The sequence below is a fragment of the Chiloscyllium punctatum genome, chromosome 4 (assembly GCF_047496795.1).
Source record: "Chiloscyllium punctatum isolate Juve2018m chromosome 4, sChiPun1.3, whole genome shotgun sequence".
Taxonomy (NCBI): domain Eukaryota; kingdom Metazoa; phylum Chordata; class Chondrichthyes; order Orectolobiformes; family Hemiscylliidae; genus Chiloscyllium; species Chiloscyllium punctatum.
Genome location: NC_092742.1, coordinates 27595440 through 27611586, shown reverse-complemented (window position 1 = coordinate 27611586; position 16147 = coordinate 27595440).

Genomic DNA, 16147 nt, shown 5'->3' with positions numbered 1-16147 from the left:
TTGTGTGACAGAAAAACTAACACACTGTAGTTGAGAGAAAGTTGGCAGATGAGATTCAATGCAGAGAAGTGTGAGGTGATACATTGTACTCAGAAGAACAGAAATAAATATGAAATACAGTTATTAATTCTTAAGGGAATATAGAAAGAGAGGGACCTAGGTGCATAGCTCATAGAAGGTGGTAGGACAGATGGTGATCAGTTAATAAAGCATTTTGTATTATTGGGCTTTATTAGCAGAGGATAGATTAGGAAAGCAAGGCAGTTATGCTGAATTTACACAAGACATAGTGACATAACAGCTCTAGTCTTGTGTACAGTCCTCAGCACCACACTTCAGGAAACATTTGAACACATTAAAGAGAATATAGAGGGTTTTTTCAAGAATGTGCTCAATAATGAGAAACTTCAGTTATGAGAATAGATTGGAGAGATGTAGAATGTTCTCCTTGAAGAGGAGAAGATTAGAAGGAGATCTGATATAAGCTTTCAATATCAGGAGCTGTCTAGATAAAATTGATAGGAAGAAACAATTCCTGTTCATTAAGAGTACAGATTTAAAGTGATTTGCAAATTTAGTGCAAGGAGTAAAAACCTCACAACAAGGGATCCATGTCTAGAACACACTGCCTGGAATTGTGATGAAGGCAGGTTCAATTGAAGTATTTCAGTTTGAACAGATGGAATGTGTAAAGCTATTTGGAAAAAGCAGCAGAACAGCATTAAGGTATAATGTTAATTTGGGAGATTCAGTCCAGACATGGACAATAGGCCTTTTTCTATATCATTATAATCTGTGAACTTTACCAGGGTTCCTTGGTACCACACAGATGGAACATACTCCCCTGAGCATTTTCCTTTACAATAGGAGTTTACTTCTTCTGAATATTCTGGAATATTTACCATTGTTGCTCTGTTGATTGATTTCTCTAGCTTAGTATCCCAGATCAGTTGAGATAACTCAGCTTTTCATGCAATCATAGTTTCCACTCTCTGTTTCAAACTCCAATCATGCTGGAGTTACTGCTATCTCAATGTACTGTTACTTTGAGCTTGTTAATTAATCATGTTAGATCACAGGAAAGAAGCAATCACTTTATTGGGAGTTTTTGACAGAACCCCCAGTAGCCATAGAGACACAGAGGAGCAGATTGGGAGGCAGACTTATAGAAAGATGCAGAAGTAACAGGGTTGTTGTCATGAGTGACTTTAACTTCCCTATTGATTGGAACTTCCTTAGTTCAAATAGTTTGAATGGAGCAGTTTCTGTCAGGTCTGTCAAGGAATGATACCTGACTCAATATGTAGATAGGCCGACTAGAAGGGGCCCATATTGGATATGGTGCTTGGCAACGAACCAGGCCAAGTGTCAGATCTCTTGATGGGAGAGTATTTTGGATGATAGTGATCATAACTCTTGACTTTTACTATAGTCATGGAGAGGGATAGGAGCAAACAATATGGTAAAGTATTTAATCGGGATAGGGGGAATTGCAATGCTATTAGGCAGGAACTAGGGTGCCTAAATAGGGAACAGATGTCCTCAGTGAAATGCACGATAAATGCAGGTTGTTTAGGAAGCCCTTGCTGATTGTGGTGAACAGGTTTGTCCCACTGAGGCAAGGAAGGGATGGTAGGTTGAAAGAGCCTTGGGTGACAAGGGATGTGGAACATCTAGTCAAGAGGATGAAGGAAGATTACATAAGGTTGAGGAGACAAGGATCAGACAGGGCTCTACAGGGTTACAATATAGCCAGGAAGGAACTGAAGAATGGAATTCGGAGGGCTTGAAAGAGACATGAAAAAGCTTTAGATAGTAGGATTAAGGAAAACCCTAAGGCGTTCTAAGAGGATGGCCAGAATGAGGGTAGAACCAATCAGGGATAGTGGAGGGAACTTGCACCTGGAGTTGGAGGAGAGAGGGGAGGTTCTTAATGAATACTTTGCTTCAGTATTCACAACTGAGAGGGGCGTTGTCGTTTGTGAGAATAACATGAAACAGGCTGATATGCTCGAACAGGTTGAAGTTAAGAAGGAGGATGTGCTGAAAATTTTGAAAAACATAAGAATAGATAAATCCCCTGGGCCAGATGGGATATACCCAAGTTTACTGCAGGAAGTGAAGGAAGAGATTGCTGAGCATTTGACAATGATCTTCGCATCCTCACTTCCACTGAAGTAGTTCCAGATTATTGGAGGATGGCAAATGTTATTCTCTTGTTCAGAACGGAAATAGCAATAATCCTGGGGATTACAGACCAGTCAGTCTTACGTTTGTGGTGTGCAAATTATTGAAGAGTATTTTGAGAGATGGGATTTATGATTACTTGGAAAACCATAGTTTGATTAGCAATAGTTAGCATGACTTTGTGAGGGGCAGGTCATGTCTCACAACCCTGAATTCTTTGACGATATGACAAAACACATCGATGAAGGCAGAACAGTGGATGTGATGTGCATGAATTTTAGCAATGTGTTTGATAAGGTTCTCCATGGTAGGCTCATTCAGAAATTCAGGAGGTTTGGGATATGGGCAAATTTGGCTGTCTGGATACAGAATTGGCTGGCCCATAGAAAACAGAAGCTGATAGTAGATGGAAAGTATTCAGCCTGGAGCTTGGAACAGTAGTGTTCCACAGGGATCTGTTCTGGGACTTTTGCTCTTTGTGAGTTTTCTAAATGAAGTGGAAGGGTGAGTTAGTAAGTTTGCTGCTAACACGAAGTTTGGTAGAGTTGTGGGTCGTGTGGAAGGCTGTAGAAGGTTGCAACAGGACATTAACAGAATGCAAAACTGGGCTGAGAAGTGGCAGATGGAGTTCAACCTAGAAAAGCGTGATGTGATTCACTTTAGAAAGTCAAATTTGAAAATAGATTACAAGGTTAAAGGCAGGATTCTTGGCAGTGCGGAGTAACAGAGGGATCTCGGGGTCCATGTCCATGGATCCCTCAAAGTTGCCACCCAAGTTGATAAGCTTGTTAAGAAGGTGTATGGTGTGTTGGATTTCATTAGCAGGGATATTGAGTTTAAGAGCCGCGAGGTTATGCTGCATCTCTCTCGGGTCCTGGTTAGACCACACTTAGAATATATATTCAGTTCTGGTCATCTCATTATAGGAAATATGTGGAAGCTTTAGAGATGCAGAGGAGGTTTACTAAGATGCTGCCTGGACTGGACATCATGTCTTATAAAGAAAGGTTGAGGGAGCTAGGGCTTTTGTCACTGATGCAAAGAAGAATGAGAGGTGACTTGACAGAGATGTACAAGATGATGAGAGGCATAGTCAGAGATTTTTTCCTGTGGCAGAAATGGCTATCACAAGGGGGCATCATTCTAAAGTGATTAGAGGAAGGTTTAGCGGAGATGTCAGATGTCGGTTCTTTACACAGAGAGTGGCGGGTGTGTGAAGTGCACTACCAGCAGTGCAATAGTCAGATACATTTGATGCATTTAAGTGACTCTTGGATAGGCGCATAGATAATAGTAAAATGAAGGGTATGTAGGTTAGTTTGATCTTCAAGTAGGATAAAAGGTTGGCACAACATCGAGGGCCAACGGGCCTGCACAATGCTGTACTGGTCTGTGTTCTATGTTCTATTACACAATACAAATCATTTTTTCCTGCTGTCTGCTTAGTTTCAGAGTGTTATGTTCCATGAAACTATCTTGAAAGCATTCTGTGTACTTCTGAACCAGATCACAATTACCAATTTGATTTTTCCAGCTCGTGTTAAAAGCCACTATTACCGTTTCTTATCACAATTCCCCCAATCTTTATTTTTGCATACTTTGTCCTAGATTGTGGTTACTGTTAGGGGACTTGTAGGCAAATCCTATGAGTGACTTATTTCCCCTGTTATCCCTCATTTTTATTAAACTGATTCTATACTTTAATCTCCTAAACCAAGATCATCTCAGACAATTGTTAACAACATCTTCCATCCCACTTTACCTCGTCTCCATTCCTCGAGAATATCATAGGCCTCTCAATATACAAGACCCAATCCTCATGCAACCACATATCTATCAAGACCAGCAGTTCATATTTATTTACTTCAATATGAACACACAATTTGTCAACTTTTTTGTATGAATGCTACTCGCATACAAAGAGTTATAGAGTCATTCACCATGGAAACAGATCATTCTGTCCAACCAGTCCATGCCATGTATAATCACAAACTAAACCAGTGCCACCTGCCTATGCCTGGCCCATACCCCTCCAAACGTTTCCTATTCACGTATCTATCCAAATATCTTTTTAAACTTTGTAACTGTACCCACTTCCTCAGGACGTTCATGCCATATGGAACCACTCTCTGTTTAAAACAAATTGCACCTCATTCTGGATTAGTGGAGCTGGAAGAGCACAGCAGTTCAGGCAGCATCTGAGGAGCAATAAAATTGACGTTTCGGGCAAAAGCCCTTCATCAGGAATAAAGGCAGAGAGCCTGAAGCATGGAGAGATAAGCTAGAGGGGGCTGGGGATGGGGAGAAAGTAGCATGGAGTACAATGGTTGAGTGGTGGAGGGGATGAAGGTGATAGATCAGGGAGGAGGGTAGAGTGGATAGGTGGAAAAGAACATAGGCAGGTAGGACAAGTCATGGGGACAGTGCTGAGCTGGATGTTTGGAACTAGAATGAGGTAGGGGAAGGGGAAATGAGGAAACTGTTGAAGTCCACATTGATGCCCCAGGGTTGAAGTGTTCCAAGGCGGAAGATGAGGCGTTCTTCCTCCAGGCATCTTGTGGTGAGGGAGCGGCGGTGAAGGAGGCCTAGGACCTCCATGTCCTCGGCAGAGTGGGAGGGGGAGTTGAAATGTTGGGTCATGGGGCGGTGTGGTTGATTGGTGCGGGTGTCCCAGAGATGTTTCCTAAAGCGCTCTGCTAGGAGGTGTCCAGTCTCCCCAATGTAGAGGAGACTGCATCGGGAGCAACGGATACAATAAATGATATTAGTGGATGTGCAGGTAAAACTTTGATGGATGTGGAAGGCTCCTTTAGGGCCTTGGATAGAGGTGAGGGAGGAGTTGTGGGCGCAGGTTTTACAGTTCCTGCGGTGGCAGGGGAAGGTACCAGGATGGGAGGGTGGGTTGTAGGGGGGGCGTGGACCTGACCAGGTAGTCATGGAGGGAATGGTCTTTGCGGAAGGTGGAAAGGGGTGGGGAGGGAAATATATCCCTGGTGGTGGGGTCTTTTTGGAGGTGGCGGAAATGTCGGCGGATGATTTGGTTTATGCAAAGGTTGGTAGGGTGGAAAGTGAGCACCGGGGCGTTCTGTCCTTGTTACGGTTGGAGGGGTGGGGTCTGAGGGCGGAGGTGCGGGATGCAGACGAGATGCGTTGGAGGGCATCTTTAACCACGTGGGAAGGGAAATTGCGGTCTCGAAAGAAGGAGGCCATCTGGTGTGTTCTGTGCTGGAACTGGTCCTCCTGGGAGCAGATACAGCGGAGGCAGAGGAATTGGGAATATGGAATGGCATTTTTGCAAGAGGTAGGGTGGGAAGAGGTGTAATCCAGGTAGCTGTAGGAATGGGTGGGTTTGTAAAAAATGTCAGAGCACCCACAGGAAATCCAAACAGACACAGAGAAAACATACAGAGCAATTGATCTTCCGTAATTACACCGGCACCACTCCCCACCTCTTCCTCCGCTACATTGATGACTGCATTGGCGCCACCTCGTGCTCCCGCGAGGAGGTTGAGCAATTCATCAACTTCACCAACACATTCCACCCTGATCTTAAATTTACCTGGACCATCTCTGACACTTCCCTTCCCTTCCTGGACCTCTCCATCTTCATTAATGACGACCGACTTGACACTGACATTTTTTACAAACCCACCGACTCCCACAGCTACCTGGATTACACCTCTTCCCACCCTACCTCTTACAAAAGTGCCATCCCGTATTCCCAATTCCTCCACTCCACTGGATCTGCTCCCAGGAGGACCTGTTCCACCACAGAACACACCAGATGGCCTCCTTCTTTAGAGACTGTAATTTCCCTTCCCACGTGGTTAAAGATGCCCTCCAACACATCTCGTCTACATCCCGCACCTCCGCCCTCAGACCCCACCCCTCCAACTGTAACAAGGACAGAACGCCCTACCAACTTCCACCCTACCAACATTCGCATAAACAAATCATCCGCCGACATTTCCGCCACCTCCAAACTGACCCCACTACCATGGATATATTTCTCTCCCCACCCCTTTCCGCCTTCCGCAAAGACCGTTCCCTCCGTGACTACCTGGTCAGGTCCACGCCCCCAAACAACCCACCCTCCAATCCTGGCACTTTCCCCTGCCACCGCAGGAACCGTAAAACCTGCGCCCACACCTCCTCCCTCACCTCTATCCAAGGCCCTAAAGGAGCCTTCCACATCCATCAAAGTTTTACTTGCACATCCACTAATATCATTTATTGTATCCGTTGCTCCCGATGCGGTCTCCTCTACATTGGGGAGACTGGGCGCCTCCTAGCAGAGCGCTTTAGGGAACATCTCCGGGACACCCGCACCAATCAACCACACCGCCCCCTGGCCCAACATTTCAACTCCCCCTCCCACTCTGCCGACGACATGGAGGTCCTGGGCCTCCTTCACCGCCGCTCCCTCACCACCAGACGCCTGGAGGAAGGACGCCTCATCTTCCGCCTCGGAACACTTCAACCCCAGGGCATCAATGTGGACTTCAACAGTTTCCTCATTTCCCCTTTCTCCATCTCACCCTAGTTCCGAACTTCCAGCTCAGTAACTGTCCCCATGACTTGTCCGGACTTGTTCTACCTGCCTATCTCCTTTTCCGCCTATCCACTCCACCCTCTCCTCCTTGACCTATCACCTTCATCCCCTCCCCCACTCACCCATTGTTCTCTATGCTACTTTCTCCCCACCCCCACCCTCCTCTAGCTTATCTCTCCATGCTTCAGGCTCACTGCCTTTATTCCTGATGAAGGGCTTTTGCCCGAAACATCGATTTCGAAGCTACTTGGATGCTGCCTGAACTGCTGTGCTCTTCCAGCACCACTAATCCAATTCACCTGACCTGCACATCTTTGGACTGTGGGAGGAAACCCACGCAGACATGGGGAGAACGTGCAAACTCCACATAGTCGCCTGAGGCAGGAATTGAACCCGGGTCTCTGGCGCTGTGAGGCAGCAGTGCTAACCACTGTGCCACCGTGCTGCCCACAAACCATCCTGTCTATATGTCATGCAAATTTGAAAGAATTATGTACCTGAACCCTTTGCTCCCTCTGTTTTACAACACTACTCATGGCCCTACCATTAATTGTACAGGTCCTACCCTTAAGAACATGAGAGCATAAGAAATAGGAATGGAAGTAAGGCCATTTGGCCCATTGAGTCCACTCCTCCATTCGATCATGACTGATTGGCATTTTAACGCCACTTACCCACACTCTCCCCATATCACTTAATTCCTTGCAAGAATAAGAATTTATCAATCTCTGCCTTAAAGATGTTTAACATCCCGGCCTCCACTGAGCTGCATGGTAGTATATTCTACAGGTCCACCATTCTGGCTGAAGAAATGTCTCTTCATTTCCGTTTTAAAGTGGCCCTTCTAATTCTAAGGCTCTGCCCATGAGCCCTAGTATCCCCACCATATGAAAATAATTTCCCAATTTCCACCCTTTCTAAGCCATGCATGATCTTGTAAGTTTCTATTAGATCTCCCCTCAGCCTTCTGAACTCTAACGAATACAATCTCAGGATCTTCAACTGTTCATCGTATGTTAGGCCTACCATTCCAGGGATCATCCTTGTGAACCCTGAAATGGTAGGCCTAACATCCGATGAACCCTGGCCCTCCGTAACGTCTGAGACTGACCGGTAACAACATATTGTCAACGCCGCGACATGTGCCCGTATTTAACGTATAGGTGCTGGGCTGTGTTTTGGGGACCATAAAATTTGGCCTACTATTTCATTGAGAGCGGGTATCTCTGAGGGTCTGGAATCATGAAGGATATTACTGGTGGTGTTTAATGGGCCCTAATTTATTACACAACATCACTCCATACCTCATTGCAAGCAGCATAGGATTTTCTGGTTATTCCTTGCATCTATGCGGTATTTTTCCAAACCCCACATTGATGTTTTCAATAGCTAAAGTTTTTGCAAGAAATGAAATTAATTATTTTAAAATATTTTTGCACGCAAATGAAGATTCATCACAAAGGGGTAGCGTATAGTTTACATACAAGGGTGAACTGTAAATTAAAATGTTGCACTTCTCCAGCTGTACTGTACCTGATTTACATAGAAATCACCTTCCTGAGGCAGGGACTCACATTCTCGCCCCCTGCCCCCACCTCCTCTACTACCTCCTTGAATTTATATTGTGAGCAGCGGGTCATGAAGAGCTGTGAGATTCATTATTTTATAACACTACCCTTCCCCTGAGTAAATGGGAATAGGTCACAAAATGTCATCACTGCCTCCCCGGACTCTTTGCTGCGATATGATTGACAAATAAATTTAATAATGCGAGGTAAACAGTTAACACTGAATTCATACGATTTAAAACAAAATGCCATTTGAAACGGTATAGAAATTGAGCACCAGGGCTGATAAACTGCAATGTTAATGATGCTTCATTAGCTTTGAAAGACTGGTGCTAATGACAGTTTAGTGAAAATTTTACATTTAATTCGGTTGAATGACAGAGCTAAATGAGGATCTGAAACACAAAAGAAAAATTCTTAATATAAATAACGAAGCAGCTGGATGGACGTCTCCGAAAGGTACACAGAGATGAGCAGCTTGGCAGGTTTCCAGATATTGTAGAAAAATTCAAATGAGAGTTAAAGGAAAAAGATCAATTTGTTAGCAATAGAACTTATGTCATAAAAGCAAAATACTGCAGGTGTCATAAATCTGAAATTTTAAAAAAAACTCAAAGCTGTGGAGATACTCTGAAGTTTGGAAACATCTGTGCAGAGAAATAGATTTAACTTTCCAAATCCAACATTCCTTTTCTTTAGGATGCTTTCCAGTTCTGACAAAAGGCCATTGACCTAAAACACCAATTCTTGTTGGTCTCCAGCTGCTACTTGACATGCTGAGTATTACCAGTATAGACTGTTCCACTTTGAGTCACAAGTTAAGTTTGCCATAAGTTTCAATGACCTGTAATAAATAAAATTGAGTCCAGCTCAGATATTAGAATACTAGAACAGATATTAGAACAATACAATGCAGAACAGGCCCTTCGGCCTCCTACCTGTGAATCAATCTAAGCTCATCCCCCTACACTGTCCAATCATCATCCATGTGCTTGTGCAAGAATTGTTTAAATCTCACTAATATTGCAAAGTTAACTACATTGGCAGGCAGAGCATTCCACACCTTTACCACTCTCTGAGAAAGGATCCTGTCTCTGACATCTGTCTTAAATCTATCACCCCTCAGTTTGTAGCTATGCCCCCTCATTCGAGCTGACATCATCATCCTAGGAAAAGGACTTTCACTGTCTACCTATCCAATCCTCTGATCATCTTGTATGTCTCTATCAAATCTACTGTTAGCCTTCTTCTTTCCAATGAGAACAGACCCAAGTCTCAGCCTTTCCTCATAAGACCTTCACTCCAGACAAGGCAACATTCTGGTAAATCTCCTCTGCACCTTTTCCAACGCTTCCACATCCTTCCCATAATGGGGTGACCAGAAATGTATACAATATTCCAAGTGCGGCTGCACTGGCATTTTGTATAGTTGCAGCATGACATTATGGTTCCGGAACTCAATTCCTCTACCAATAAGACCTAACACACTGTAGGCCTTCTTAACAGCACTATCAACCTAGGTGGAAACATTCAGGGATCGATGTACATAGACTCCAAGATCCCTCTACACATCCACATTAGCAAGAATCTTCCCATTGACCCAGTATTCTGCCTTCCTGTTATTCTTCCCAAAGAGAATCATCTCACATTTATCTGCATTGAACTCCATTTGCCACCTCTCAGCCCAATTCTGCAGATTATCCAAGTCCCCCGCAGCATTCTTCCACACTATCCACTACGTCACAGACTTTAATGTCATCTGCAAACTTACTAACCCATCACTTATGCCTGCATTAAAGTAACTTATAAAAATGACAAACAGCAGTGGTCCCAAAACAGATCCTTATGACACACCACTAGTAACTGGACTCCAGGCTGAATATTTTCCATTAACCACCACTCGTTGCCTTCTTACAGAAAGCCAGTTTCTAATCCAAACTGCTAAATCACCCTCAATCCCATCCGTCTGCATTTTCTCCAATAGCCTACCATGTGCAACCTTATCAAAGGCCTTACTGAAGTCCATGCAAACCACATCAACTGCCCTAAACTCATCCACCTGCTTGGTAACCTTCTCAAAAAACTCAATGAGGTTTGTGAGATATGACCTGCCCTTGACAAAACCATATTGACTATCTGAAATCAAATTATTGCTTTGCTGGATGATTATAAATCCTATCTCTCATAATTCTTTCCACATTTTTCTTATAACAGACGTACGGCTCACAGGTCTATAATTACCTGGGTCATCTCCACTGTCCTTCTTGAACAAGGGCGCAACATTTGCAATCCTCCAGTCCTCTGGTACTAAACCTGTAGACAATAATGACTCAAAGATCAAAGCCAAAGGCTCCAACACCTCCTCCCTAGCTTCCCAGAGAATCCTCGGATAAATCCCATTCAGCCCAGGGGACTTGTCTACTTTCACTCCTAGGATTAAGAACACTGCTTCCCTACTAACCTCGATCCTTTCTGGTCTAATATCTCATATCTCATTGTTCTCCTCTACAATATTCTCCTTTTCCTGAGTGAAAACTGATAAGAAATATTCATTTAGCACCTCTCCGGTCTCCACAGGGTCCACACACAACTTCCCACTTCTGTCTTTGACTGGCCCTATTCCTACTCTCACCATCCTTTTATTCTTCATGTCCCTATATAGAAAATTTTAGGGTTCTCCTTTATTCTCCCTGCTAAAGATTGCTCATGTCCTCTCTTTGCTTTTCTTAGCTCTCTCTTTAAACCCTTCCTAGCTAATCTGTAACTCTCCATCGCTTCATCTGAACCATCTCGTTGCATCATTACATAAGTCTCCTTCTTCCACTTAACAAGAGATGCAATTTCTGTAATAAACCATTGTTCCCTTATCTTATCACTTCCTCTTTGCCTGACAGGGACATATCTATCAAGAATATGCAATATCTGTTCCTTAAACCAGCTCCATATTTCGATTGTCCCCATCCCCTACAGTTTACTACTCCATTCTATGCATTAATTCCACTGTTTCTTTCCATTGTTTTAGCTGGAATATGTTTTGATGATTGCAATAAAATGTATCTTGTGTCAATGGATGGCAGTGGAGAGAATATGATAAACTCAGTGTTCAGCTAAATTGTTTGTAAAATAGTCTTGATGGGTGGAAAAAATAATGTAGGCAAAAGTGAGGACTGCAGAAGCTGGAAACCAGAGTCTCGATTAGAGTGATTCTGAAAAAGCACAGTAGGTCAGGCAGCATCTGAGGAGCAGGAGCAGGAGCAGGAAAAGGAGCAGAAAATTAATGTTTCATTCAGTAGTGTTAAGCTCCTAATTACATTCAAGACAATGGTTGATAGATATAAGAACAGAAGTTTCTGGAACAGCTCAGCAGGTCCGGCAGCATCTGTGAAGAGAAATCAGAGTTTGCGTTTTGGGACCAGGGTTTTTACATGATTGATAGACATTTGGGTACAAAATGAGTTAAGCAATATGGGGATGATAGAAAAAGAGAGAAAGTTGAAGATTTACCCTAATGTTGCTGAATGAGGTAGTGGACTTGAAGGGCTCAACAATCAATTCTAGCTCCAATTTCTTAGACTCTCATCTTCTTGCAGTTTTCTTTCTGGACTGAGGTGAGACTTAAATCCTACACGTTCAAAGACAATGCTCTGACCCTTTGCAGTTCCCATTTACACCGACTTGTGTTAAGATGCTGCTACTTTGATTTTATATCACGCCACCATAACGTATTCAATCTTCAAGCATTAATGAGAGAAATTTGTTTCTCCTAAAGGTGGGCAACTAGACAAAGTGAAAGATTACACAAATATGGATTTATTTCAACAGTTTAAGTTGTCTGTAGTTGTTAATAAAAGCAGCATTTCAAAATATCTCTGTTCAAAACAAATTTCATTCTTTTGTCAAATTGATTGGTTCAGATTTTGCTCGTGGCAATGACAGTAAAACTGTTGGTGTTTGTCTTCATTTATGTCAAGGAAAGAGACTGGAGTTTGCACCAATGTGGAACACCATGAAAATCCACAAATTGCAACAATTCCACACTTTTCCAAAGGGAGCACTGTTGAGGCACAACAGATGACAATCACGAGTTAATCTACTGAATTGACAAGAAATTCCTTCCGCATTTATACTTAATTTTTTAAGAAAAGCGACATCTTGTTAAATGAGGAGCATTTGATTTTTAGCACTGCCCTACCTTCTTTAATTGCACTTCAACATCTAATGCCCTTTGGGAAGGAAATAGTATCATCCTGAGACTAGTCTGGATGCATTTCCAATATGTTGACTTTTAAATGGCCATCGAGTCAATAAGTTCAGAAGCATGATATATCAGCAGCAAAGGTTGGTCTTGCCTGCAACACCAAAGTCCGATGGAAGAATAAAAGAAATTCTAAGTGAACCTGGTTCTATATTGTGAAATGCTAAACTTCAACATAATGATAAAGGAAGTTTCTATTCTATCCAATCATAATAACAATTATTTCACCATAATAAATATTTATCAAGAACATGTAGGCCATGAAGTATTTTAACTTACTGCTTTTCAATATGTCTATGCTTCAATAATATTATGGAAGAGGAGATGCTGGATGCCTTAAAACACAAAAAGGTGGATAAAAGAGAGGCGATGGTTTAGTGGTATTATAGCTGGCCTATTAATCCAGAGACCTAGATAATGTTCTGGGGACCTGAGTTCAAATGGCAGGTACTTCTGGATATAATGCAAAAGATGCAGGATCAGTTCATTCCAAAAAGGAAGAAAAATCCTAAGAGGAGGCAGGGGTGGCCATGACGGACGAGGGAAGTTAAGAAACATATAAAGTTAAAAGAGAAAAAGTATAACATAGCAAAGATAAGTGGGAAAACGGAGGACTGGGAAGCTTTTCAAGAACAACAGAGGATTACTAAGAAGGAAATACGCAGAGAAAAAATGAGGTACGAAGGTAAACTGGCCAAAAATATAAAGGAGGATCGTAAAAGCTTTTTTAGGTATGTGAAACGAAAAAAAATAGTTAAGACTAAAATTGGGCCCTTGAAGACAGAAACGGGTGAATATATTACGGGGAACAAAGATATGGGAGAAGAGTTGAATTGGTACTTCAGATCTGTGTTCACTGGGGAAGACACAAGCAATCTCCCTGAGGTAACAGTGGCTGAAGGACCTGAACTGATGGGAATTTATATTTGCCAGGAAATGGTGTTGGAGAGACTGTTAGGTCTGAAGGCTGATAAGTCCCCAGGACCTGATGGTCTATATCCCAGGGTACTGAAGGAGGTGATCATTTTCCAATGTTCTATCGATTTAGGATCAGTTTCTATGGACTGGAAGGTGGCTAATGTTGTCCCACTTTTTAAGAAAGGAGGGAGAGAGAAAGCAGGGAATTATAGACCAGTTAGTCTGACCTCAGTGGTGGGAAAGATGCTGGAGTCAATTATAAAGGATGAAATTATGACACATCTGAATAGCAGTAACAGGATAGGTCAGAGTCGGAATGGATTTATGAAGGGGAAATCATGCTTGACTAATCTTCTGGAATTTTTTGAGGATGTAACTCTGAAGATGGACAAGGTAGATCCAGTGGATGTAGTGTACCTGAACTTTCAGAAAGCTTTTGATAAAGTCCCACATAGGAGGTTTGTGATCAAAATTAGGGCGCATGGTACTGGGAGCAAAATACTGACTTGGATTGAAAATTGTTTGGCTGACAGGAAACAAAGAGTAGTGACAAACAGCTCCCTTTTGGAATGGCAGGCGGTGACCAGTGGTGTGCTGCAGGGATCGGTGCTGGGACTGCAGCTTTTTACAATATACATTAATGATATAGATGATGGTATTAAAAGTAATATTAGCAAGTTTGCTGATGATACAAAGCTGGGTGGCAGGGTGAAATGTGAGGAGGATGTTAGGAGATTACAGGGTGGCCTGGACAGGCTCGGTGAGTGGACGGATGCCTGGCAGATGCAGTTTAATGTAGATAAATGCGTGGTTATCCACTTTGGTGGCAAGAACAGGAAGGCAGATTACTACCTAAATGGAGTCAAGTTAGGTAAAGGGGCAGTACAATGAGATCCAGGTGTTCTTGTACATCAGTCAATGAAAGCAAGCATGCAGGTACAGCAGGCAGTGAAGAAAGCTAATAGCATGCTGACCTTCATAACAAGAGGGATTGAATATAGAAACAAAGAGGTTCTTCTGCAGCTGTACAGGGACCTGCTGAGACTTCACCTGGAATATTGTGTGCAGTTTTGGTCTCCAAATTTGAGGAAAGACATTCTGGCTATTGAGGGAGTGTAGTGTAGGTTCACGAGGTCAATTCCCGGAATGGCGGGACTACCTTACGTTGAATGATTGGAGTGACTGGGCTTGTATACCCTTGAGTTTAGAAGGCTGAGAGGGGATCTGATTGAGACATATAAGATTATTAAAGGATTGGACACTTTGGAGGCAGGAAACATGTTTCCGCTGATGGGTGAGTCCCAAATCAGAGAGCACAGTTTAAAAATAAGGGGTAGGCCATTTAGAACAGAGTTGAGGAGAAACTTCTTCACCCAGAGAGTGGTGAGTGTGTGGAATGCTCAGCCCCAGAAGGCTATGGAGGCCAAGTCTCTGGATACTGTCAAGAAAGAGTTGGATAGAGCTCTTTAGGATAGTGGAATCAAGGGTTATGGGGATAAGGCAGGAACAGGATACTGATTGAGGATGATCAGCCATGATCATAATGAATGGTGGTGCTGGCTCGAAGGGCAGAATGGCCTACTCCTGCACCTATTGTCTATTGTCAAATCCCACCATGGCAAGCAGTGGAATTTGAATTCAATAAAACATCTGGAATTAAGAGTCTGATGTTGACTGTGATTCCATTATTGATTGTTGGAAAAACATCATCAGGATCATTAATGCCCTTCAGGAAAGGAAGCTTCCATTCAGATCCACAGCAATGTGGTTGACACTTAACTGCCCTCTGAGCAATTAGGGATTGGCAATAAACGCTGCCTAGCCAGTGACACCCTCATCCTCTGAATGAATAATGAAAAAGAAATCCGCAGGACCTGATCAAGACCTGTGGGAAGTGATTGCTGAGCTATTGGTATCATCGGTAGCCACAGGTGAGGTGCTGGAAGACTGTCGGTTGGTTGATGTGGTGCCACTGTTTAAGAAAGGTGGGAAGGAAAAGCCAGGGAACTATAGACCATTGAGCCTGACATCAATCATGGGCAAGTTGTTGGAGGGAATCCTGAGGTACAAGATTTCCATGTATTTGGAAAGGCAAAGACTTATTAAGTTTAGTCAACATGGCTTTGTGCATGAGAAATCATGTCTCACTAACTTGATCGAGTTTTTTGAAGAAGTAACGAAGAGGATTGATGAGGACAGAGTGGTGGACGTGATCTATATGGATTTCAGTCAGGCGTTCGACAAGGTTCCTCATGGTAGACTGGTTAGCATGGTTAGATCTCATGGAATACAGGGAGAACAAACCATTTGGATACAGATGTTTCTGGAAGATAGACAGGGGGTGGTGGGGGTGGGTTGCCTTTCAAACTGGAGGCCTATAACCAGTGGTGTGCCACAAGGATCGGTACTGGGTCCACTACTTTTCATTATTTATATAAATGATTTGGATGTGAACATAGAGGGTATAATTAATAAGTTTGTAGATGACACCAAAATTTGAGGTGTAGTGGAAGGTTACCTCAGAGTGCAACGGGATCTTGATCAGATGGGTCAATGGGTTGAGGATTGGTAAATGGAGTTACATTTAGATAAATATGAGGTGCTGCATTTTGGAAATAGTAAGGACCTGGGGAGTGTTGCTGAACAAAGAGACTTTGGAGTGCAGGT